This window comes from Artemia franciscana, unplaced genomic scaffold (genome assembly GCF_032884065.1).
Source record: "Artemia franciscana unplaced genomic scaffold, ASM3288406v1 PGA_scaffold_1180, whole genome shotgun sequence".
Lineage (NCBI taxonomy): Eukaryota > Metazoa > Arthropoda > Branchiopoda > Anostraca > Artemiidae > Artemia > Artemia franciscana.
The window spans coordinates 1,652,326-1,679,422 of record NW_027062618.1 but is presented as its reverse complement, the minus strand read 5'-3'; the positions used below and the strand labels follow the sequence as shown (position 1 = coordinate 1,679,422).

Sequence of the window (27,097 nt, the reverse complement as noted above, 5' to 3'; positions counted from 1 at the left end):
AGTTGAGAAAAAGAGTCAAACCTTAGGTTAAAGAGCAGGCCGTCGAGGAGGGAACAGCCCCTTCCGTATACGGGGAATTTCTATTCGTTTTAAGTTTTATTGTTGCTCCTTACTTTCAGTTAAAAACACTTGTTTTTTTTATTTTGTTTATAAGAAAACTCAATTAGGATATGCTAAGATTGCTGCCAATAGAGGTTTTTTTTTGGAGAGAGAGATAAGTTTATTCAATACAATACAATAGAAAATGGAAATACAATACACTTATTCCCCCTCGAAAGGTTCCATGTCTAGGGATAGAAGGGGGATACAAAAAAATACAATACAAGCAACAATAAAAAAGAGAACAAAAGCCAAATAGCACATAAGATGAAAAAGAGAACATACCTGAGGCCTGGGAGTCAAAGCGCATAGAAGACAACCATTCACTAAGAACAAAACTCAGGGGAAATCAACTCCTTAGAGGGAAAAAAATGCTATTCTAATTGATTCGTTACTAAATAATCCTTAAGAATCCTTTCAAAAGTCCCAAACGAGTGGAATCTCTGTACTCAATAAGATAGTGAATTCAAGACCTGTTGACAAGCAATATGGGGACTAAAATCTGACCGAATAGTAGGGGTAGTCGGATAATATAGATATTATTTGAAGAACGAAGGCTATATGGAGCGAATCAGAAATAAAATAGGAGTTTTTTGAAGAGATTTTGGAAGGTTGCCGTGAAGCTAATGAAAGACAAAAGAAGCACAAGAAATAATGTAAATAGACATTAGACTTAGAGCGGTGTTGCTGAAAAACAGTTGGTGTCCATAACCAGAGTCCGTGCTTTATTATACATGACAGAAAGTGACCACAGTGTAGACAGAAAAGTAGACATCCATACAATGGGGCAGTAAAATACATATGACTGGACGAAAAGAAGTTTCAGAATTGATCCAGGAAATGTGTGTCTAAGTTTTCGAAAGATACCCAAACTCCGTGAGACCTTAACCCTAATCATGGCTAAATGGTTTCTAAATGAAAGGTTCTCATCAAGCAGGATACCAGGAAACCGGACCACCCTGTTCTCTTGTCTACTCAAAGAGCCTTGTGACACCTGAAGGCGTGTAACCTGAGGGAAAGGTATACCAATTTGAGAAAAAATAAGAAAATGTGACTTACCAACATTCAAGGCCCATTAATTCGCGTTAAACCATGAAATAACTCTCTCAAATATTGCCACAAGGTTAGACTTGATATCACATTCCGTCTTCCAAAGGGTCCCAAGAGTGATATCATCAGCAAAAGCAACTAGAAAATCTTCAATAGATGTAGTATTGGAACATGATCGAGCATCAGGATGACACAGCTTACAGCATGCCAGAGGCCTGGTGTTTTTACCGCCATATTCAGATCATTGACCTAAATCAGAAACAAAATGGGACCAAGAACAGATCCCTGAGGGACGCCATAATATACTTCAGAAGGGCTCCGGAAAAGCTTATCAATTGAAATAAGCCTACCAGAAAGATATGAATCAAACCAAGAAATAGCGTTTGATCTTATACCAATATGCGATAGTTTCCAAAGAAGAATCCGATAAGTCAAGGAATCAAAAGCTTTACGAACATCCAAAAATACAGCTGCCGAAATATGACCAGAATCTATTGCCGAATGAATGAAATTTAAGAAAGCTGCACAAGCATGCTCCGTAGAGTGATTCGCTCGGAATTCAAACTCAAAATCATGTAAAAATTCTTTTGCATCCAGAAAACTAAGAAGCTTGGATATCATAGCCTTCTCAAAAATTTTGCCGAAAACAGATAGGAGAGAAATTGGCATACAATTAGCAGGATCATTCTGAGAACACTAACCTTAGCTCGTACTATAACACTATAAGCACTACAACACTATAACCTTAGCTCGCTTGACAGATTCAGGGAAAATTCCTTTCTCGAAAGACAGATTGGCAAGCTTAGTCAGTTGTGACAGAATTGCAGGCAGAATGGCACGGATAGCCCTTGTGGGAATGTTGTCAGGTCCGAAAGACGATGATCCTTTAAGTGTATTCGTGATAAGAGCTACCTCAAATTCAGAAACAGAATTTAAGACCATTGACTTTAAACATGAGGGTCAAAGATAGGCTCTGAAATCGCAACGAGACGTTGCAGAGCTTGCAGAGGAGTCAGTTGTCTTCCCTATATTAGCAAAATAAGAGGTAAGCTCTAGTTGAGCATCTGCATCTCCTTGAACGGTTTTACCATCGAGTATCAGCATTGATGGAACTGAAGGCAGAGGGGAGGAGGTCTAAAAACTGAATTAATTAAACACTTTGTCTTCTTAACATCCTTTCCACATTCAAAAAATTTCCTGTGATACTACTGAGACTTAGCCTTCCGACACAGAGAATTAAGTATACTCCTATAGTCCTTGAATCGTTCGTGATGAGCTGCAGACGATGAAACCATGTAAAGCTTCCACAAATAATTTTTTCCTTTCCAGTTTTTATGGAGACCTGAAGTCATCCACTGATTCAGTGGTGCTATCCTTTTCAAAGCATAGGGTGCTGGACCTGATTGCAAAATTCCATGATTTTTTCTTTCACTAAATCATGAAAGAAATCAAAAGAGTGGTTAAAATCTGATTCAGAAACCAAACTATCCCATGACAGATCAGTCAGCCGAGAATTAAGTAGAATTAGCTCAGTATCACCATAATGGAAAAATGGGAGATTAGATGGTGATGCTATAAGCTTGATCAGCACTCTAATATCGGAAAATAGTGGGAAAATGATCAGAAATATCATATCAGGGTGCTCGCCCTGTTCAAGCCGTCTAATGTCTTCAACCGTCCAACCATCTTTACGCAAAATTTTTGTCTTAGCTCTTCTTTACCAAAGTTGGACTTTTTTTTTTATCAGTTGTCTAAAGAATGGAAAACATAGCAAAAGACCATTATGATAAAATTTTGACATTTTTAATTGCATTGCTCTGCAAATGATATAGCTCGGTGTGAGTTTTAGTAAATAACAAGTGAATTTTTAGCAAAAACCTTGGGAATGGCAATTGACAAATACAATAATTATACCGTTTGGCTATTTTTTTTAAGTCTAAAATACTTTTAGGAAAGTACTGTGTAAAGTTTACCCACAAAAAAAGTTGGGAGAAGTAGACCCCTTCATTGACAGGATAAGTTCAATTCGTCAAAATTTTTGCGTCATTTTTCATTTTCATTTGCAAAAAAACTTGTTTATTATTTAACAAGCAATAGATTTCGTCATTCACCTGATTTTGATTAAATGTGGCTCACTCCACCACTTAGAAACTCCTCTAAATATGTATTTTTATATATTTTTTAGGTATTTATGGTTTCTCAAACTCTAGGTTAAATCTTTGAAGATAAAGCACAATCCCTTGGCCAACCAATACCTTGGTTATGAAGACAGATCTTTTGGCCACGACGTTAATGAAAACAATATTCAGTATGGCTTACAGCAATGTAAGTATATATTTGCAACAATTAATGCTAGTTTCAAAAAAGAAAAACATAAAAAAAAATCGATAGACGAAGCTATTTTCAAAGGTGCGTTGTTTCAGTTAATTCTCTAAATTTTGCAGTTCTATTTTCATTCCTTAAAATTTTCGCTGACTTATAGTTGTCTTGGCTTTAGTTGTATAAAAAATAACTAACCAGTTACATTTTTATATGCGTTTTTGCTGTATATTCATTTTGCTACATCAATTTAAAAGTATATAATATAAAACAATCTTTACACAAGAATAAATCGTCATCGACGAAATCTCTTTGTTGTTTAAATTGTTTTATTATTTTCAAGAATTGTGTAGTTGCTGTTGTCGAGAAGCTTCTAATTTCTGTAAGTGTGGAAACCATGTTTTAGAAAAAAGTTAGGTTAATTCGTATAGGGATCTTTTTTTTTTTATTTTATAGTCAAGTAAGGATGAGCAGTGAGCAATTGTCTCCCATATAAAAAGAAAAATATTCCCTTCACTTCTTTTGAAGGGTTCCCCTTGAAAAACAATGATGAGCTTGAAATCTATTTTTATAAATATGCCTCCCCCCTTCTCCCAATAAAATTTAAGGAACTTAGTTTTTCATTGGTGATAATCATTCACTAACCACCCGCCTATGAAACTTGAACAAAAACGGTGGATTCTGCGCCAATCAGGCACAGAAACATGAAAATAAAGAAATGCTGCAAAGGAAATTTGGAAAAATTAGAATTCTGAAGCTGCAGATCTCCAAGACCCCTCCCCACCCACTAAAGTGTACGTCTCTGGGACAATTTGTGAAACATATTTTCTGAGCTTTTGTAGGTAGTGGCGGACCTAAGGCGGGCTAGGGACCCTCCTCCCCTTTCTAAGATTTTTTCTGGCACCCTCATTCCTTGTTTATTTTGTTTTTTTACTCTTTGTTTTTAGAATAAATTTGTCAATTTGGTCAATCATTGGTACCTTTGTCACATTGAGCCTTCTCCCCCCAAGATTATGCTCATTAGTGCCCTTGTCACATTGGGCCTCCCCCAAGATTTTGTTCTTGATCTACCCCTGAATCGTAGGCCAATAGACACTGGTTAAAAATATTTACTGTTTTAACAGAATAAATAGATGTAAGCTTTACAGCTGATAATCTTTTCCAAAGAAGTAGAAAAATATCTCCGAGCATAACGGTGGTTTAATGCTACTACTTTGACTACTATTACAACTATGCCTATAGGTGTGAATATAAAATTTTCAGGGAATATTGAAGGGGTAATGTAAACTGAATAATGTCACGCCGTATGTATGCAGGTTGTCAAAAGGGCGTATCAGCAACATCTTAGGAGCAGTTTGGTGTAAGAAGTTGAAACTTACAGGACTTGTAATGGGAGATGTTGAACTAAGCAGAAAACAACATTTATTTATGCTACTGTTTCTACTTACACTACTTCCACTATTGCTACTGCTACTGCTACTACTTTAACTATTGTTGCTTCTACTTCTGCTACCAAAGCTACTGCTATTACTACTGGTACTACTGCTACTAAAGCTAAGTATATTAAGGTGAAATTTTGGTGAATATTGAAACTGTTTTAACTAAATCGAAACACACTATTCCCACACAGGTTGTCAAAGGGACGTATCGGCAATGCTGCGATAAAGTGGTATTGTATATTGTAAGGCCCCAAGAGGGGGTAGGGGGGTAATGTCTATAGAGTGACTAATACTAGGGGTAGCGTTTCCAGTTAGGGTTTCCTGACAGATTTTACTAGGTGCCCCAACAGGGTATAGATGAGAAGTATAAATATTGACGGAGAGATTTTTTGGAGGAGGGGAGTTCGGCCAAGGAGGAGGACCAGGGGTCAACTCTCATGATTTACCGTCGGTAAGTTTTTAGAGGGAGGCTGATCGGGCTATGGATAGACAGGGGTCAGCTTTCATAAGTCGTGGAATAAAATATCGTTAATAAGATTTTTTGAGTGGGATTTGGGGGTCTTACTTATCTGATACTTGAAAAATTTTAAAAACCTCCCGCATGAAAATGCGGGAGTTATTAAATGTTATATGAATAAAAACTATAACTTAAAACACTTGCCCCGGGGCTTTTGGGGGTTGTGTCGACCCGAAGTTTTTTGTTACATTATTTTTGAACTTACTTTAACAAAATGGCTATCTCAAAAATTCAATCGGATGGATCTGGAGAAAAGAGGACAGGGGGGCGGGTGAATGCTTGCCCCCCAGTCTTTTTCGGGTCCTTAAAAGGGAACAAGAACTTTCAAAACCCTAGAGTTTTTGCGATATGATCTTTGGTCTATTTTGAACAAAACGACTATCTCAAAAATTCAGTTGGACACAATCGGGGAAAACAAAGCGGTGAGGAGGGTGGGCTAGTTGCCATTCAATCACTTTTGACTTTTAAAACGGGAGCTAGGACTTTCAATGTAAAATAATTTGAATCGCCTCCGAACTTTATAACGACTACCGCCTTTGTAAAAATGTTATATTTAAAAAAGTTACAACCCTTCGTCGTCTCTGGGTGTTTACTCCAAAGTTTTTGTTCTCTGATCGTTGGCCTTTTTCGAACAAAAAGGCTATCTCAAAATTTTGATCGGTTGTTTTTGGGGAAAGAGGTCGGGTGGGGGTCGGTGGGGTAGATGGTCCCCGATCACTTTTAACTCTGAAAAAGGATATAGAACTTTCAATTTCCAATCAAATAAGCCCCTTCTGAAGTTTACACGAGCATCCCTTCCCTAAAAACTGAAATGCCCCTTGGGTATAACTTGCAAGACATGGCACGGGGTTCTGGGGGTTGTGAAATATTTTACAAAAATGGCTATCTCAAAATTTTGATCGGATGAGTTTGGGGAGAAAATGGCGTGGGCGGGCTTTAGTTGCCCTCTGATCTCTTTTTACCCTTAAAAAGAGAACTAAAACTTCCAATTTCCGATTAAATGAGTCCCATCAGAATTCTATACAAGTAATCCTTCCATAAAAACAATATATGCCCCCAGAGCATAATTTACAACGCCTGATCATGGGTGGGGGGGGATGTTGACCTTGGAGTTTTTGGTATCTGATCTTTGAGCAATTTTTAACAAAATGGCAACATTGGAGCCTTGTGGCCTTTACTATGCTATAGCGTTCTCTGACAAACATGAAACTAATAGTCTCATTGGAGACTATTTGTTTCCAATGAGACAAATAATTACATTGGAGCCTTGTGGCCTTTACTTGGAGCCTTTAAAACATTGGAGCCTTGTGGCCTTTACTATAGATTAAATAAAAAAACTAGTTTTTTTTACTGAAAGTAAGGAGCGACATTAAAACTTAAAACGAACAGAAATTACTCCGTATATGAAATGGGTTGTCCCCTCCGCAGTCCCTCGCTCTTTGCGCTAAAGTTTGACTCTTTGCCACAATTCTACTTTTTAAAACAATTAAAAACTTTAGCGTAAAGAGCGAGGGACTGCGGAGGGGACAACCCATTTCATATACGGAGTAATTTCTGTTCGTTTAAGTTTTAATGTCGCTCCTTACTTTCAGTAAAAAAAACTAGTTTTTTTTATTTAATTCTGAACGTTTTTGAATTAATGCATGTTTGATTTTGGCTCTCCGCACATAAATTATTGAAATGAAATTAGTATATTAATTTTTTTTTTGGCTAAATGGCTTTCTCTTAGTTTTGATCAGACGATTTTGAGAAATAAGGGGTGAGGAAGGAGGCCTAGCTGCCCTCCAATTTTTCGGTTACTTAAAAAGGCTACTAGAACTTTTAATATTCAACGAACGTTTTTATTAGTAAAAAATATACGTAACTTAAGAATTAACTTACGTAACAAACTTTTATATTCTTATATTTTTATTATGTGTACGAGGGGGTTTGTACCCTCGTTAATACCTCGCTCTTTACACTAAATCGTAAGTTTTGTCCCAATTCTTTAAGAATGACCCCTGAATCAAAAAGGCCGTAGAATAAATAGTTGAAATCACTAAAAATATTTTAGCATAAAGAGCGAGGTATTTATCTCCTCCTAAATACCTCGCTCTTTATGCTAAAGTATTTTTAGAACCCCTCATATGCGTAATAATCTCTGTTCGTTTTAAATTTCAATGCTATTCCTTACTTTCATTTGAAAAAACGTTTTCATGTTTATTTTTTCATTGTTTTTTTTTATAGTAATGCTAGAAAATCCTGCGCCCGTTTCATTGAATTTTTCTTCCCCCATGACATATTCCTCAAAGGAAAGATCCTCCCACAAAGCCCTCTCCCATCAACCCCACCCCCCAAACCAAAAAATCCCCATGAAAACGTCTGTACACTTCCCAATAACCATTACTATATGTAAAAACTGGTCAAAGTTTGTAACTTGTAGCCCCTCCCTCAGGGATCGTGGGGGAGTAAATCATTCCCAAAGACATAGTTATTATGGTTTCGACTATGCTGAACAAAATGGCTATCTTAAAACTTTAATCTGTTGACTTTTTGAAAAAAATGAGCATGGGAGGGGGCCTATTTGCCCTCCAATTTTTTTGGTCACTTAAAAAGGGCACTAGAACTTTCCATTTCCGTTAGAATGAGCCCTCTCGCGACATTCTAGGACCACTTGGTCGATAAGGTGACCCCTGAAAAAAAAAAAAAAAAAACAAACAAACAAATAAACACGCACCCGTGATTTGTCTTCTGGCAAAAAATACAAAATTCCACATTTTTAGATAGGAGCTTGAAATTTTTGCTATAGAGTCCTCTGATATACCGAATGCGATAGTGTGATTTTCGTTAAGATTCTATGACTTATAGGGGATGTTTCCCCCTTTTTTCCAAAATAGGGCAAATTTTCTCAGGCTCGTAACTTTTGATGACAAAGACTAAATTAATTGAAACTTATATATTTAGAATCAGCGTAAAAATTCGATTCTTTTGATGTATCTTTTAGCATCAAAATTCCGTTTTTTAGAGTTCCGTTTACTATTGAGCCGGGTCGCCCCTTACTACAGTTCCTTATCACGAACTGTTTGAAAAGAAAATAATTCGGTATTTCGGGGCTTCTGACATTATTACTCCTTTGCAGAAGTTAGGCTCAAAATTGAAAAAGGATTATATTTTTTCTCTGGGCCCCTTCCACCTCTTAGTTCGTTTATTTTCCCGTTAGTTTTCACCTGTTTTCGCTTTATAGTTGTGTTATCTCTTAGCAGTTCTTTCGTTAGTTGAGTTATGGTTGTGGTATATAAGTTTTATCGCTCGTATAGTTGTGTTATTTTCAAATTATACTCCATAATAGAGAGGCTCCGAACACCCAGCATTGTATATTAAGCTCTTAATTTGACGTTTTTTTCTAACGTGACCAGATTCGTCCTCCGCCCTTTTCATTGAATTTTTTCCCCCATGGCATATTTCTCCAAGGAAATATCTTCCCATATAGCCCCCTCCCTCAATCCTACCCCCAAAACCATAAAATCCCCCTGAAAACGTCTGTACACTTCCCAATAACCATTATTATATGTAAACAATGGTTGAAGTTTGTAACTTGCAACCCCTCCTCCAGGGACTGTGGGGGAGTAAGTCATCCCCAAAAACATAGTTATTATGATTTTCGACTATGCTAAACAAAATGGCTATCTCAAAATTTTGATCCGTTGACTTTGGGAAAAAAATGAGCGTGGGAGGGGGCCTAGATGCCCTCCAATTTTTTTGGTCACTTAAAAAGGGCACTAGAACTTTTCATTTCCGTTAGAATGAGCCCTCTTGCGACATTCTAGGACCACTTGGTCCATACGTTGACCCCTGGGAAAAAAAAAAAAACAAAAAAACAAACAAATAAACACGCACCCGTGATTTGTCTTCTGGCAAAAAATGCAAAATTCCACATTTTTGTAGATAGGAGCTTGAAACTTCTACAGTAGGGTTTTCTGATACGCTGAATCTGATGGTGTCATTTTCGTTAAGATCCTACAACTTTTAGGGGGTGTTTACCCCGATTTTCTTAAATAAGGCAAATTTTCTCAGGCTCGTAACTTTTGATGACTAAGATTAAACTTGATGAAACTTATATATTTAAAATCAGCATTAAAATGCGATTCTTTTGATGTAGCTATTGATATCAAAATTCAATTTTTTAGAGTTTTGGTTACTATTGAGCCGGATCGCTCCTTACTACAGTTCGTTACCACGAACTGTTTGACAATGCTATAGCGTTCTCTGACAAACATGAAACTAATAGTCTCATTTGCCTCCTTGAGAGAATACAGCTCGAAGGGAGATGCAGGTGTTGCATAGAGCGCAACATACGGTAAAGTTTTGGTATTTGGTATATTTCTTCTAAAAAGTACATTTTAGAAGTAGAACAAGATCTCCGTTTCTTGGCCCTTCAGCCAGGAAGTGGCTGAAGTGGCCCCTTCAGCACAGGGACTACAGTAATTGTTGATTAACGATGCATTATCATGTTTAATGTTATAATATGTTTCATGTGACCCAATACGCTGGTTATATTTTCACTCTGTTTCATAGTAAAAATATTTAAACCTAAGATTATTCGAAAAAATATTTAGCACTTCCGAATCACCTAATTTCGTGTTTCCTACCCCCCTGGATATGAGTTTCAAAACTTACTTGTAAGTCCAGTTCGAATTGTAGGAGTTCGTTAGTCAAACTATCTGTGCGATAGCTTTTTTTTAGTTTTGTAACTTTCCAAGTGGCACTTTCATATTCTTTAAATCATTGAAATAGTTATTGCATCAGGAAAAGTAGTGGTCCCAGAACCAGTACAGGGACTGACACATCTTTTCATGTTTATACGGATTCTTCATTAGAGGTATGAAATTCACGGTATTTGTATCAAATTAGCGATGTTTCTTGACTGAAAAGACCGTTGCGTCGACCGTGTTGTGTTTGCTGCTACAACCAGGTTCGATCTTTAGGTCCCGTATTACTAAGTTTTGGTCATACCCACCGTACCACCAGAGGACGAAAGTCATGGTGATCAATGACATTGCTTGGGATATAAGAAACACAAAAAATTTAAATACCTTTAAATTTTCAGATTAAAAAATATCTATTTGCGGGATTTCATGAAAACACTTTTTTGCATTTTCATTTAAAAAATTACTCCCCCTTCCCGGACTCGGATGAATATACCTCATTTTCCCTACATGGCTGGTAATTCACATAATAGTATGTCTAGAATGCTTGTTACGGTGAGGAGGGGGATACAAATTTTTTTTAAACGCATCAAAATATCATTGCATTCATTATGTTATTTGTTTACGAGCTGAAAAATTTTTTTACGAGAAGGGGGGAGGGTGAGTTCAAATTCAAAAACCTCTTTATTAAACTTTATTCAATTAACACATCGATTTTATTGAAACATCTTGGCCTGAGCTTATAATCTGATTTTTTTTTATGAAAAATCATTATACCTGTAATTTTTCCCGTATATTTGCATAATTTAGTTTTTAAATTACATTACAAAGACCAAAACTCGCATGATAAGTTCATTGAAATTCTTAGGCATACTGATATCACTTTTGAATCCGATTGAACATATAAATTAGTTATGAGAACAATCAGGTCAAATATTGAATTTAGGCTTGAATATAATATAATAAACTATCTTTGGTAAGTCAATCTTCATAGGAATTTTGAACTGGCAGCTCCAAAACATTGTCCTTTTGCTGAAAACTAAGGTAAATATGGTTTTTCATTGATATTTTCCCCTGTTTAAGAACCTGGGTCATATACGCCTGATTTTGCTATCTTCTTCTAAATGGATTCCGATCAAAATTCAGTCGTTTAGTGAAGCTTTTAAAGAATGTTGACAGAGATGTCAAACTAAAACAAGGCACACCACAGGCATGCAGGCTGATTTAAGGTATTCCGTCGAGAGGGATTTTTAAATAGCCAAAAGACACTATGTGCATAGTGACTCACAAGTCCATGTCCAGGGGGATTATTAGGGGCAGGGGTGATTCTTCAGCATTTTACTGGGGGAGGGGCTCATATCCGGATAGTCAAGAAGCATGGAATATATAATAGCTTTTTCTCTACATCGTGGGGGGAGGGGCAACTGCCATTCCCTTGTCCCCCTCCAAATGATGCCTATGATTAGGGGGTCTGACCATCCCCCAATTTTGGTCTAACTCACAAAAAAATAACAAAATACACCCAGCCCTCAAAATATAGCTATTACGGCTATGTTACTAATATTATGGCTAGAGGTATTGAGGTGAATCTTTAAAGGACTGACGAAGGAGATGTTAGACTAAATTAAGACAGAATTTGCGGATTTAATTTGTCAAAAGTGCGTAATCAGTATCTCAGGAAGAGCTTAAGTATATTATATTTAACATTTTGGAAGGAAGAAAAGTTTCACGTGGGCGCTATTGCAACTACTAATATAGTTAATGCTACTGCCTGCGACTATTGAATTGAAAGAGTGATAACCTTCAAAGTACTTTTTTTTCCAGTCCCCTTTTTGCCGAATGAATTGTCTTAGATTCTTTTGAGGGAATTCATCCGGCTGGAATTTGAAATCATTAGCATTTTAATAAGCCTAATGTGATTAGAAGGGGGGAGGGCGAATTTAAATTACCGAGTTGTCTTACTCTCCATGAGCCTTCAGATAACAATAGGAAGGGTGAGGAATGAATCTCTCATTTCTTTCATTTAGACCAAGCCCAGTACTGTAGTGTTTTTAGGCCTTATAGACTGGGGAGGGGGGGGGGTAAGGTAAATACTAGTAAAAATATACAATAAAGGGAATTCAATAACAGAAAAATTGGGGTGAGCGACTGCTACCACTCTCCCTCCCGAACAGACCTGTAATCGCCACTTGGGGGAGGGGGGTATCAATAACAGCAAATTTTTAGTCATACAAATAAATTGATGTCCCCCCTGGACGGGGTTGGTGAGAAGAGCGTCTTCAAAACGTCTCGAAGAAAAAATCTCGGAAAAACTTCTTGGAGAAAAGATGAGAAAAAAGGTTTAAAACCGGCTTGATGAGGGGTTATCAAATCTTTTTGGTCCTAGTACATCCCCTTACGGCTATCGTCGAACATATAGACCCCGTACTACTGTCCTGTCATAACTAGTAGAGCTTATATAAGAGATCCGAATATGCAACAAACAACTAAAAACTGACTCCTACTTTGCTAGAAATCATTTAGTTTCTCTCAGTTTGAGCTGGATATAGAGATATTAACTTCCGATGAAACTCATATCATTAGAAAGCGTAAATTTTGCATCTTAGATTTAATGTAGTAGAATTGTCTTCTAAGACTTTCCATCAGATCTGGTAAGAACATAAACTCTTATTTGAATCAAATTGCACAGAAATCCACAAAATTGAGGATTTTGAAGAAGATTGGACCCCAACAATAATAGTAGTCTTAGGCTTCATAATCTAGGTGAAGGCAAAAAAGCTTAATGGGAGTGTAAAAATATAAATAAAACTAATTTATGTCAGAAAAACTATGTGGCAGTTGCCCATCCCTGCCCATCATAGAACAGGGGATTTGGCACCTTAAAGAATTTCCCCATTTTTTTTTAATAGTGACGAAGACCAAACTGCCTTTCCATATCAAACAAAACAACTTAGAAATCATAGCGATTTTTTTCGAGAAAATAGAATTCAATTCAGTGGATATTTCGTCCTATGTCTAAAGGCCGTCTTCAGCACAACACCAGAAAAAAAACGCTGTTGTTCTTCAGCAAAACACCAGAAATATAACATTGATACATATTTCCAGTTTTTATACCATTAAGTAGTTTCCTTAACTCTGGGAAGATTTAACTAGGGAAAATCTAGTAAGAGGTGTGTAGGATTTTTTGTTCTTGTGGGAATTTTACATCGGTAAAACTCACCAGGAATCTGTTGAAAGATTTATTGAGCATTGCAACTTATTTGATGAGGACACGGCTATTTTTTAGGATAAAGGTTTTTCTCAGTGCGCGAGGGAGGCTGCTGAAATAAAAAAAAAATATTCGCTAATCTTTAAATTATAGGGATACAGGAAATTTGAATATTGATCCACTTAATGATAATTTTTTTGAAAAAAATGAGCCAATAGTTAGTAAGAGAATCAAGATTTTTACAAAATCACCAGGGGACAAGATTATCTACTAGATCAAGGAGAATTGCTTCAATGATATTAAACAAAACGACAATTTTGCAACCAAATAATTATTTTCATTTCCATATTATACTTTTTATTCAGTATTTTCAGTGTTCTTATCCAAACAATTCTATTAGCTTTTGTGACCTATGTGGATTATTTGCGACAATTGTATTTTTTTTTTTGGCAAATCAGAAAGTTGTACGACAAAACCGATTGGTTTAAATTCACGCTAGCTAGATTTTGTCATTAATGAAGTCTCTTTGTGAATGAAATTTAATCAATTTGGTTTATCACACGGTTTAGGATGTTGCGTCATTATCTTAGTAGTGATTGATGCAACGCTTGAAAAATAAGCCAAATTGAATTAATGGTACTTCTTGAAAGGTCTTCTAACTTAAGAAACTAAAAAAATATAACAAATATTTAGGGCGAAATGTATTGTTTATTATTTGGGAACCTCAGCTTAGGAATGCGACTTTTTTTATGCGTAGGTTTAGTTTCATAGGTAGAGTTAGTATTCTTATATCTGTTCAAGTTTCATTTTATCGAAAAATTATTCTTGTTGTAGTGATTTTTCAACCTGCTGTTTCTATGGTACGAATTAATACTATGTGGAACAATCTTAGACGGACACTGGTACAGTTCACTTCAAAGCGTCGCAACGCTATGCTTTAGCATTCAGCAGAGCTTAGATATATAATACAGTTATGAAATCTTCTATCTTGCCCATGAGAAGCTTTTGGTACATAGCTTGGAACTTGGCGCTTCCTAGATCGTACTACAACACCATAGGTGTGAACACAGTTTTGTTTTTGTTTGTCCAATTACTCCGATCTTTCATATTCAGACTGCCAGTTTCCTGTGTCGTCCGCTAGCATCGCTCCCGCGCACTCTGTCAAATAGTTCGTGATAACGAACTGTAGTAAAGAGCGAACCGGCTCCATAGTAAATAAAACTCTAAAAAACAGAATTTTGATACTATTAGATACATCAAAATAATTGAATTCTTATGCTGATTTTAGATATACAAGTTTAATCAAATTTAGTTTTACCCATCAAAAGTTACGAGCCTGAGAAAATTTGCCTGGTTTTGGAAAATAGGGGAAACACCCCCTAAAAGTCACAGAATCTTAACAAAATCACACCATTGCATTCAGCGTATCAGAGAACCGTACTGCAGAAGTTTCAAGCTCATATCTACAAAAATGTGGAATTTCGTATTTTTTGCCAGAATGCCGATCACGGGTGCGTGTTTATTTGTTGTTCATTTTTTTTCCATGGGCGATTGTATTGACCCAGTGGTGCTAGAATGTCGTGCGAGGTCTCATTCTAACGGAAACTGAAAGTTCTAGTGCCCTTTTTTAAGTCACCGAAAAAACTGGAGGGCCTCTAGGGCCCCTCCCATGCTTGTCTTCTCCAAAGTCATTGGATCAAAATTTTGAGATAGCCATTTTGTTCAACATAGTCCAAAAACCTAATAACAATGTCTTTGGGGACGACTTACTCCCCCACAGTCAAAGGAGAGGGGCTGTGAGTTACAAAGCTTGATCAGTGTTTAAGTATAGTAATGATTACGGGAAATGCAAAGACGTTTTCAGGGGGATGTTTTTGGTTAGAACAGGGGTTGAAGGGAAGGGGCCAAGTGGGAGGATCTTTCTATGGAGGAATTTTTCATGGGAAACTAATTTCCATGAAGGGGGTGCGGAATATTCTAGAACTATTTAAAAGAAATGAACAAATAAATATGGAAAAGGTTTTTCAACAGAAAGTAAGGAACGGATTAAAACTTGAAACGAACGGAAATTATTTGGCATATGTGAGGTTCATCTCCTCCTAAATACCTCGCTCTTTTCGGTAAAGTATTTTTAGTAATTTGAACTATTCATTCAACGACCTTTGTGATTCAGGGGTTATTCTTAAAGAACTGGGACAAAATTTAGGCTTTAGTTTAAAGAGCGAGGTATTAACATTGTGACAAACCCTCGTAATAAAAATATACAAATATAGAAGTTAGTTACGTAAGTTAATTTGTAAGTTACGTACATTTTCTACTAATAAAAACATACGTAAAAAGTTGGAAGTTCTAGTTACCTTTTTAAGCAACTAAAAGACTGGAGGGTAACTAGGGCTCCTCCCCTACCCCTTTTTTCTCAAAAGGGTCTTTTCCTTCCTCAACGCCCTGATCTTTACGCTAATTTTTTTAACTGTTTTAAAAAGTAAAGCTGAGAGAAAGAGTTAAATTTTAGTGTAAAGAGTGGGGCGTTGACGAGGGAAAAGTCCCTTTAATATACGTAATTTCTGATCGTTTTAAGTTTTAATGTCGCTCCTTACTTTCAGTTAAAAAACTTGTTTTTTCATTTAATCCCGAAAATAAATCGTGTTATCATAACTGTCTAGCGTACCGTGGTTGCCAACAGCGGTACAATTGTACCATTTTGATACACTTTACCTTTAAATGTACATTCTGGTACAACCACAAATTTTCTGGTACATTTAAAAAAATGTGATACAATATGGTAAAATAAGATTTGACTGGGAGTCAGGATGCAGTGAGCGGAGGGAATTATAGTTTTTATATATAGGTGAGCAGCTATTTGGAGGAGTGACACCAAAATGGTCTCTGTAGGGGAAAAAAGGTCTACCAAATGTCTTTGAAAGTTTATAAGAAATATCCAAGTTTGATACTTTGTTCTCTTTATTGTAATATAATTTTCCGACCGTCCATGTGGTGTGCGTGGTGAAAAATTTTTTTCGTCTTTCCCGCAGCACAACACGAAAAAAAAATAGATATGGTACAATTTTTAGATCAGTGGTACAATTTTAGGACGTTTTACGGTATTTTTTCTTTACAAGCGTTGGCTACCCTGTAGTGTATTGTGTGTCTGGCATACCTGGGTTGCCAAAGGGACACTTATAGTGCTTTTTTGACACTTTTTCACTCTGGGTGACACTGTGCCACTATTGGGTGAAAAAAGGCCACTTTTTGGCATTTTTTGGAAATCAGTACCATATGTATTTATTTTCAGTTTTTTTCTTAACTGCTTTTAATTTGTGCTTTTCAGGTTCGTTTCCGTCTTAGGGATTTTTTTATCGTATCCGCACTGCTTTTCTTTTCAAAAGCGCAAAAAATCAAACGTGGTGAAACATGTGACTTGTTCAAGAGAGTTTAGAAAAAGTTTTTTTTGATAAAAAACTGAAGCAAGCATATTGCTGCTGGTAAGTAAAAGCTTAGGGTGTTTTATGACTTGTAGTCTACAGGAGTATGCAGAAGTTCGGCCTGGATAGTAGTTAGTAGCACACTATCTGACCCTGATCTGATTTGCTGCTGCTTAATTATTTCTTGGAAGAGGGTGAACCTCAGTTGATTTCCTGAATTAAGACATTGAGCTTTTGGTAAATATGCAGTTTAGTTTCACATGCATTTGAGAGGGTGGACCTGTTCCATATGGGTTCAGTCTAACCCACAAGAAAATTCTCTGGTAACTGTAAACATGTAATACTGTCATTGACTGAACATCACGTCTAGTGTGCCAAGTGCTAACTAAGAAAATGTGCTTTTGGCCCAAAGTGATGAAAGGATGCAAGAACAACAGTGAAAAATGTTTTTCTTTACATTCTGTAGCTTCCAAGCCATTTCATAAGCAAATTGGCAAAATTGTACCTACCCAATCACATGCAGTGTGGTCACCCCTGGTTACCTTTTTTGTGAAACAGTCAAAGGAACCCTCTGCAGACCAGGCTTCAAAAGATAAGGCATCCAAGATTCAAGCCTATATTAAAGAGCCTACAACTTCGGCATATCTGTACTTTCTGGCTTCTGTGCTTGGTAAGGTAAATACATTGAACCTACAGTTCCAGTCTGGGGACACAATGATCCACACTTTGATAGCAAGCTTCAGATCGACATTGATAGTGATCATGAGATGCTTCATGAAACTAGAAATCCTGAACAGAAGTGATGCTTTTGAGTTGCCTCTTGATCCCCGAAGTTACAAAGATGTGAAAGATGTGTTGTGTGGTCCCAACACAGAAGCTTATGTGAATGAAGAAGGAGCATCAGGGAAAGCTGTTGAACAGTTTAGGCTGACTTGCTTGGGATTCTACGTCGAACTGGTGAAGCAGATGAGAAAGCGGGTTAATCATAAAGATAAGACGTTACAAGCTCTCGAGTATTTAGACCCGAAAGTTGCCATGAATGGAACTGTTGAAATGATTAGTCCATTAGAACCATCAGATTTAGCAGACTCCCGGGGAAAAGTCAGAGCAAGATAGAGTCTGCTAGAGACACTCTAGAAAACCAGTGCCTGAGCCTGCCACATTCCAAAGAAGAAATGAGCCTGAAGTCTGGTGGTGAGGAGCTAGTGTCCTCATCATCTTAGTTATTGAAGCTCTTGTTAGATGGGAAGAATCCTGACGGCACTCCCAAATTCTTTGAACTATAAACCTTTATGTTGAACTTATGCGCGTTACCTCACTCAAGTGCTGGGGCCGAAAGATAATTTCCTCAACTAACAAACATTAAAACTAACTTGCGAAATCGGTTGGAAATAAAAACTGTGGATTTCCTCATGCATGTAAAGCAGATGGTTACTCGTAGTGCTGCGTCGGTGGATCGGTGTCAGATGTCGCCAATATTATTTAACAACTTTTCGAGGTGGTACTGCAAGGCTGACGACAAGGATGAGAAAATAGAGATTGGATCTGAACCTGACCTATTTGCTGACCAATCAGAAAACCAAATTACGGAAATCAGATTGATGTAGCGAAAGTTTTTTCTCCAAAATGGTTAACCACTAGAAATTGATGTTTCTTTTTTTTCAAAAATGAAAGCTGAAGATTTGAACATATTTTTTGTACAGGAATTCTGCATTAAAGTTTAATTCTGCATTAAAGCATAAGCACGTCAGAACAAATACAATGATAAAATAAATGTTAAGTGATAAACATAGTTACAAAGTTATATTAGTTATTAAAATGTGAAACAAAATAGGGAACGAAATAGTTTTTGTACCTCATGGTCAACAATTAGGGACAAAAGTCAAGTTGGGTATTTGGATATCCACAAGCACTAAGTCTTGCATTAGGAAGGATTAGGGGGTTTTCTTTGAAGGGGGGAAGAAAACGTCTATGATAGTCACAACTAAGGCACTTGTGCCCAAAGTTCATGGTAAGGAAGTGACGTTGTGATTCCAATGTAGTGAGTTCAAGTCTACCCAAACCTTCATCTTAAGTAGTATAGGACGTCCCCAGTGTAGATTTTATAGCTCTTTTTTGAATGCTTTCAATTTTAGAACATTGGGATGTGGTTAACCCAGGGTGTCAGACAGGGCAAGCGCATTCAAGACAAGGTCTTATATAAGAAAAATACATTATTTTAAGGTTCTTGATTGATTTGGGAACCGTTTGAGAAGGGAGAAATATTTAAGGAGGAAACCGCCTCTTTTAAATAAGTGAAAAGAGTGAGATTTCCATTTAAGGTCATTGTCCAAATGCAACCCAAGCAGCTTAACCATGTTTAAATTTGGAATGCAAAGGTAATTATTGATTGGGGGTACATTTTTTAAAAAGGAGAATAGCATTAAATTGCTTTTCAGTATGCTTCGATTGAGTTTAACATTGTCAAGGTCGTTCTTAAAGTTGTTAATGAGTGATTCAAGTTTAACGCCCAAAGTGTTAGGGGTTTGACAAAGGTTAAGTAATGTCAATTGATCTGCAAATTTAAAAATGTCGTCAAAGTTTTGATAAACATTGTTAAAAACAATTAAAAATACTAAAGGACCCAAATTAGTCCCTTGGGGTGCTCTACAGGAAATCTAGGTAAAACCTGATGAATCTCCGTTAGGGAGGACTGCACATTGCTGACGATCAGACAAAAAACTAGCTACCATACCTAAAACAAAATTTCTGACACCTAAAGCCCTTGCATTATCAGTAACTGTCTGATGATCCAAGTTGTCAAAGGCTTTGCTAATATCAGCAAAAACAGCCTCAACGTAGGAACTACTTAACTCAAGATGTTTGAAAACAGTGTCAAGTATATAACATAAACAATGGGTGGTGCTATGATTCGGCCTTAAGCCAAACTGATTTGGATTGATTTTATCTTGAATGTCGTCAAAGAGGAAATTGTAAATAAAACTTTCAAAAATTTTAGAGAAATTAGAGGTTTTTGATATTGGTCTTAAGTCGGAGGGGAACTTTTGGGGTCTTATTTTTCGGTGTAGGTGACATAGTAGCTCGCTTAAAACACACTGGAAAAATACCATCTACAAAACATTGTTTTAAAATTGCAGTTAGAGGTACACTTAAATAAGGGGCACATTTCACACTCAATTTGGTAGGGATATCAAATGGGTATACTGACTTATTTGTATCAAGATTTTAAAGTCTAAGCTGAGTCTAATGTATTTCAATCACAGGAATTTCACTCACTGCACTGTTGGCCGGTGTATTTTGGAGTGGCGGGTGAGCTTTACAAGTTGAAGCAAAATAATCATTTATGATGCCCACAGTCACAGGGTCGCCATTACTATCCAGCAAGGGAAACTTAGAAGAGACCATTCCCATGAGATCTTGGATACATTTGTGGAAATTCTTAGGGTTAGAATACAGTAACTTATTGAGCACGTGAGCAATGTGCTCTTTTCTTACTTTACAGATTTTAATAATAACAATGTTTTGAAGTTTTCGAGATTCTTGGAAAAATCCTTCCTTAAAGAGTCTATCGCATTCATTTATTAGGCACAAAATTTTTTTTATCTATCCATGGTTTACAAGTTGATTTGCGATTGACTTTTTTCACTGGAAACGTGTTACAGTACAACTGGAAAAGTTCTGCTGAAAACTTAGAAGTGATTTCATCACCATTAGTAAGACATAGGATATTGGCCCAGGATTTGGAGCTAAGTTTTATTTTGAAATGGGAAATCTTCTCGTCAGTAATGGGCCTATTTGAATAGCTGATCAATGGTTTAAGGGGAAGGGATAATAAAGGGGTCCAAAGGATTCATAGATGGTCACTTGTCCCTAATGGAAGGGCAATTTTTGGGGCAAAACAGTAATCTTCAATTTTGGTAAAAATCAAGTCTAGGGTTTTATCACTGCGTGTAGCCGACCTGACAACCTGATCAAGACTAAAAGCAGCGCTAAGCCACTTTTGGTCTAGCTCATTAAAATCACCACAAAATGTAATTGCAGCAAAGGGGTACTTGCGGCAAATTCTGTCAGTATAAAATTGCAGATATGCCTTCAGCTCCTTCTTAAATCCACTACGAGGAGGGTAATGAATAATACAAAAAATCATGCAAGATACGTCTTTTGGAAGGTTTTTGGGTCTGGTCCAGAGCCATAAAACTTCAGTTTTTGAGATTATCTCTATTTCAGGAGATGAAAAAATCCGATTTGGGAGGGTACACTAACAAAAAAAGCTACTCCTACACCATGAGATAGAGGAATATCACCTTTGCCCAATCTGGCTTAAAATGATTAAGCCCCAGTCTGTGGGAAATGGTAGACAAAATTTTGTAGAAGATCTGATATGCTACAGAAGGAAAAGAGGGAGCGAGGGCAATTAAGCCGTGTCGGCAGCGACAGGCATCGTATCTGTGGTCTGCTGGCACAAATATTTTAAGCCCTGTCTTCGTTATGGCAGTTTTTGGCCGAGACGGCTGGGGCGGCTAATAGTGAAGACAGGTTTTATCGCCGTTTTTGTTTTATCGCTGTACAGAGTAGACATTTTGGCTGAAAACACATAAAATAAACAACACAATTTGTGATTCATCTTTGTTGTACTCCAACATTTCTTTACGTTCCTGTAAAACCGCAAACGCAACGCAAATGACTCAAAATGTTCTGCAGCTCCTGGAATAAGACTGCGCTTTCTAATTTTTTGCCAAAGCCAACGAAAATAAAAACTTTCGGGCTTTACTGAATTTTCGGAAGAAGAATAACTATTACAACCGAAGGTTCGAGAGAGCCAGAGAAATTGTGCTAAATTCTTTTTCTTCTTGGCGTATAAGGTGATTTGAGGTTTTAAATGGGACTTTACTTATTTGAAGAACCGCTTTACTTTTACTTGAAAAGGAAGAACGCAAATCTGGCTCTTGAGTTGCGAGAAAACCATTTAAAGCCTTTTTTTTGTCAACTTTTAAAGTATATTGGCTAATTTTCTAGGAGGACACTAAAAGTGTTCCTTTTTGGCCGAATTTGACACTTTAGTCCCAAAAAGCTTTGGCAACCCTGTGGCATACAGCAAAGAATTTAAAAACTCAAACAGTATGTAGGTTTTGTAGGAGAGTAGGTTAATGACCCTCAATCCCTGTTCAAATAAGTGCAGAGCTCAATTGGTTTTGTTTTGCAAAACACCTTTCAACACATTAAATATTTAATTTAAATTCAGTAGGCCTATTTAGAAATTGGGATCTTGATGCCATTTAAATGAAAACTAAAAAAACAAGGTGTCTACTAAGTACTGGTGGTACTATAGGGTAAAAGGCCTTTCTTGGAAAGACCACTTTTCTTTGGTATTCTATATATATATATATATATATATATATATATATATATATATATATATATATATATATATATCATGAAAAGAGAAATCACCAATACAACAGCACAAACACATAAAAAAAGAGAGAGAAGGAGAAAAGGAAGACTGTTTTCCTAAATTAGTGATTAATGCCTAATTTAGACCAGCACTTGAATGAGGCCTTAACCCTACTCATCCATACAATCACATAGGTCAAACAGCATAGCCAAACAAAATCAACCATAAAGAATAATCCATGGATAGGCAGTCATGTTGTCAATAAGTATAAGTATAATATATACATTCCCCAGGAAACCTTCCTTCCAATAGAAAAATCTCCTCATGAAAAATTGCCCCCCCCCCCTTAAAAAATGTCAATATTTCCAAATGACAATTCCATCTGTAAACAATGAGCAAATTTTGTTTGTCTTTTTCATGGGGCTGGTGGAGGTCTTATCACCCCAGAGGCAAAATTGTAGAACTTTCCAACTATTGAACAATATGGCTTCCTCAAAATTTAGTTGCATATCTTTGCCCTCCAATCTTTTGGGTCACTTTTAAGTAATCTTTTGGGCATTAAAACTTTTATAATTTCCATTTGAATGAGCTATCTCTTGATCTTCTAATTTTGATTTCTAGGTTTTAGGTTTGATACCATCACCCCTGGAAAAAACAACAAATAAACACCCATCCATGATCTTTCTTCTGATAAAAGTTTCTACATTTTCATGGATAGGTACCTGAAATCTCTACACTATAGTTTTGTGATACTTTGAATCTGATGGTGTGATTTTTATTGAGATCCCTTGACTTTTTTGAGGAGAGGGGGTCCCCTTTTTTGAAAATTAGGCAAATTTTCTCTGGCCTTTATCATTTGATAGGTAAAATTAAACTTATTGTATGATATATTTGAAACTTATTGAATATATTGTTGGATTCAGAAACTAAGGCTTATTCTTTTGAATGAATCTATTGTTGTTAAGACTCCATTTATTTGACTTGTGGTTACTATATTCTCCTCACTTACAGGTTGTTACCACAAGCTGTTTGATAATTGTCCTGTGTAAAAACATATTTTATGAATGTTATGTTCTATGCTTGATTTACTGAATCCACAACTATTTTAATAGGTTAAGCTTTTGGCTATATTTTAGAGCATGAAGTTCTCTTTAAATCACTAGTATGTACATCTTTTGAAAGTAGTAAAAATAAATTCTTAGCTGATAAAACCAAAACTTTTGATAAACAACATATCTGTTTTAAAAACATTCCAGTATTGTTACTTTCCCATGAAATATCTTAAACTTTCACTCTGAACAAAAATAGTGCTATTTACAGTGTTGATAGTGTAGAGGGGGAGGGGGGGTATACATCCCCCCCTGGGAAAAAAAAATCTAGATCTGACTCTGAATAGTTGTTTAGTAAATTTCCACTTTCTGGTATAATTTAGATAGGATGAAGTGGTTACACCACATGATGGCCTTTTTTATGCTCTTTTGTAGTTGAACAGTTGTTTTATGGGAGAGATCTCACTTTGAGCCCTTGATGGGACCCCAAAAAGTGAAAAACTTGTTTTTTTGAAAAACCACTTTTTTGTTGTTGGCACTGACACAAGGGAAAAGAAAGCCAATCTTCAAGTATTGCACAATCAAAGTGGAGCCAAAGAGGTTGAAACATAGAAAATAGGTTGTGTACAAATTAATCAAACAAGATTTATTTTATAGCCATTTAGTCTTCTTCTTCTGAAATAAAAAGAAAACTTAACATAATATTTTCTTTTGAAATAAGAATTTCTATCTTTACTGTTGTAGTTGCCACTCATGTAAATCTTACTATGAAAAGGTCTGATGTTAACTAAAATCTTGAGATTCAATAAATCCTTGTTTGTTAAATCTCAGTATTAGCCAAATCACATTATGATTTAGTGTTTAATGCTTCTCAGTTCCAAGTCTTTTATGGTTGTTGGTGAGTAGGGGACTTTTGCCATGTATTTTAGGTCAGAAATAAACAAACCAGTATTAATACTAATAATATCATACTGCAATAAAAAGGCTTTTGCCTCTATAAAAATTTACTTTCAATAAAAAACTTGTCAGTATTTTTCATGAAAGGGTTGGTAGAGTCTGCTGTAAGCACTTCTTGGGGGAGGTTGTCCCATTCCTGGACTATATGGTTTGAGAAGCCCCACCTTTGAACTATTTTATTGAAAATGTTCTGCTCTAGCTTAAAGTTGTGTCCTTGCAGAATGTTTGTGTTGAAAGGGAGTATTTCTTCTTGTCCAATATTGTAATACTTGTGGCATAGCTTGAAAGTTTCAATAAGATCACCTCTGAGAAGTCTATAGGAATCATTCACAGTAGGAGAGGCTTCTTATATTTGTACAAATTTTCTTGCTCTTCACTGAATCTTCTCCAGTGCACCAATGTCTTTTTGAAGGTGAGGTCTTATTGTTGTGTGACCATATTCAAGGATAGGCCAAACAAGAGACTTGGATAGAGTTGGAAAAGCTGAGTATCATTTAGAGTGAAGTTTCTACAATTTAAGTCCAACTGCTTTCAAAGCTTTGGTCACAATGGATTTGTGGTGGTTAGTGAATTTTTGCTCACTGTCTATTATCATTTCAAGGTCTTGCTCAGATGATGTCTTTGGTATTAGACTGGTGTGAAAACTATAGGTTAGCTTGAAAATCTGCAGTCCAAGGCAGGGGTGGGAGCTTTTGTTTGTGTTGATCGCCATTTTCCATGTCCTCATCCAATCAGCCATCTTGTTCAAGTTGGTCTGCATTTCTTGAATATCATTTGGGCATTTTATAGGTCTAAAAAGCCTGGCTGCTTAGAGTGTGATATATGAGAAATAAAATTATTTTACTTCAATTTTTAAGCAGCAGAGTAGTTTCTATTCTTTGTTGTTGTGAGTTGTGGCAAAGTTTCTCTAAGCCTTCTGCTTTCTTTTGACTAGCTCCATAGTTTCTCGGTTCAGTGTGGTCTTGTGTGATTTATTTTAGCTGGCATATATTTTTTTTTTTTTTTTACCAATATCTGGATTTATCACAAAATAACCCTATACATCTCCTCTTTCATCTCAAAATCTTTAAATTCTTTAGGCCAATCCACTTTGCTCAGAGTCTCACGCATTAATCTGTAGTCTGCCTTATAAAAATTAATTTTACTTTCATTGTTGTATTTCTGGTTTGTTTCAGCTTTCAATTCAACAGTAATAGTAGAATGATCCATCTTGCCCAGAGGCGCCTCAACTTTAACAATTTCAATTTCTGAGTGATGGTTACAGAGAGCCAGACCAAGTGTTGCTGGTTTGTTTCTTCCCTGAATTAGAGTTGGCTGCTTTACAAGCAGGTCTAGATAGTTGACATTTAATGCTTTTAGAAATTTTTAATCACCCAGTATCACCTGGTAGTTGAAATCACCCAGTATGATTTTAGTAGTATTTGGTCTGCAATGTTCATAAATTTATGATGGAAGAAGATCATCATTTTCAAGGGTGTCTTGAAGAGTTTTTGCACACAGTTCTAATGCTTATCTTTTTCTAGGTTATTTGTAGCCATATACTCTCTAATTCATTGTTATGCATTTTTTATGAGTGTAGCATAATATTCGTCTGCCATTTTTATATTCAAGATTTATAGAGGAATTTGTGTAGACTGGAATTGAAAATTAAGGAAGTGTGGTTGGATGGCAACTATTTTTGAGTTTAACTTCTACAATTCTAATGATATGTGGGGTTTCAAGAGAAATTAGATGCTTCAGTTCCTCAAGTTTATTTGGGAGGGAGTCTGCATTTAGATCAAGTATTTTGAGACCCTTTTTTTCTATATTTTAGCTTTTTGGTCTCAAGTCAGTTATTACCTTGAGTCAGTTAAGATCTTACTATTGTTTCGTATTCCTTTCATGTTTGGTTTGAGAGAAAGTCAGGTTGGTTCTGACCATTTCTCTTTGACTGATTTCTGCTAGGGCTCCTCTTTATGGGAGTTACGTCTGGATTTATGTCACCCTTAGCTCAGGTTTACTCGTTACTAGATACTTGGGGGCGCGGTGCTGATTTAAGAATGATTTGCTGCTTTCTTTCTGTTTTGGAGTGAGGTTTCAGCTCATCTTTTGGTCTACCAACTCGGACGGCTTCAACTATATTATCTGTTGTTAGGATGGCTCCGAGGCTATTTTCTTCTGTCTGGTTGATTGTTTGTGCAGAATCCAAAATTGTTGAGGACTTTGGTATACCAATAATTACAAAGTTTATTTTCTTTTCCTCCCTTAATTTTTTTTCTGTATCAGCATGAATAATTGCATTGACAGTAGGATAAATGCGCAAGACTGAGCTGTTAGGTTGACAGAGCTGAGGCTCAAGGTACTGATTGGGATTCATTGTTGATTTAGGATTTGTGGTTGGGCCAAGAAGGTAACTTAGCTCTCGTACTTTGAGCTGTAGTTGGGTAACTTGCCTTTTATTACATGCCTGAAATTTGTGTTTAAAAGTTTTTGACTAGGTTTGTTAGCCTTTGCAGCGGGTACTAAATTGGCACTCATACTATCTACATGAGGCATGCTTTTATTCTTTACACAAGAAACAGAGAAAATAAGATGAAATGTAAGCTATTTTGTGGCATTAAGTGCATTCAGGGCTGTCATTGCTCAATAATAATGATCCAGAACTTGAGGGCTTGATTTTAGCAGAGTAATGTGGGAGATCTAAATTTAGACAGGTCATAGAGCTAGTAGAAGGACTTGGCTCATTATTGCTTCCAGTAAGTGCATCATTAGACTCAGCTCTGCTCTTTTTATTTAGAATAGCTTCTGTGCCACTTGCTAGAGAGAATTGTTTAGGTGTATGAGGATTTGTTATGGGACTTGGACTGTTCTGTGTTCCTTTACACCTCTTACACTTCTATTTTTCTCGAATTTGTTTTGTGTTTAATTTGCCTCAAGTCGTGTTGTCACATGCGAGATTATACCAATCATGGCATTTG

The 27,097-nt window shown here is 36.4% G+C and overlaps 1 protein-coding gene across 1 annotated transcript in view; it reads left to right on the top strand.

Annotated features, from left to right (window-relative positions):
* The first annotated feature begins 3,364 nt into the window (after positions 1–3,364).
* The window catches only part of LOC136041245 (mediator of RNA polymerase II transcription subunit 30-like), a 49,668-nt gene continuing 25,935 nt past the window's right edge, over positions 3,365–27,097 (top strand). Inside the window, exon 1 of the mRNA XM_065725853.1 lies at positions 3,365–3,474. The gene's annotated coding sequence lies outside the window, so the exon portion shown is untranslated. The remainder of the gene's footprint in view (positions 3,475–27,097) is intronic.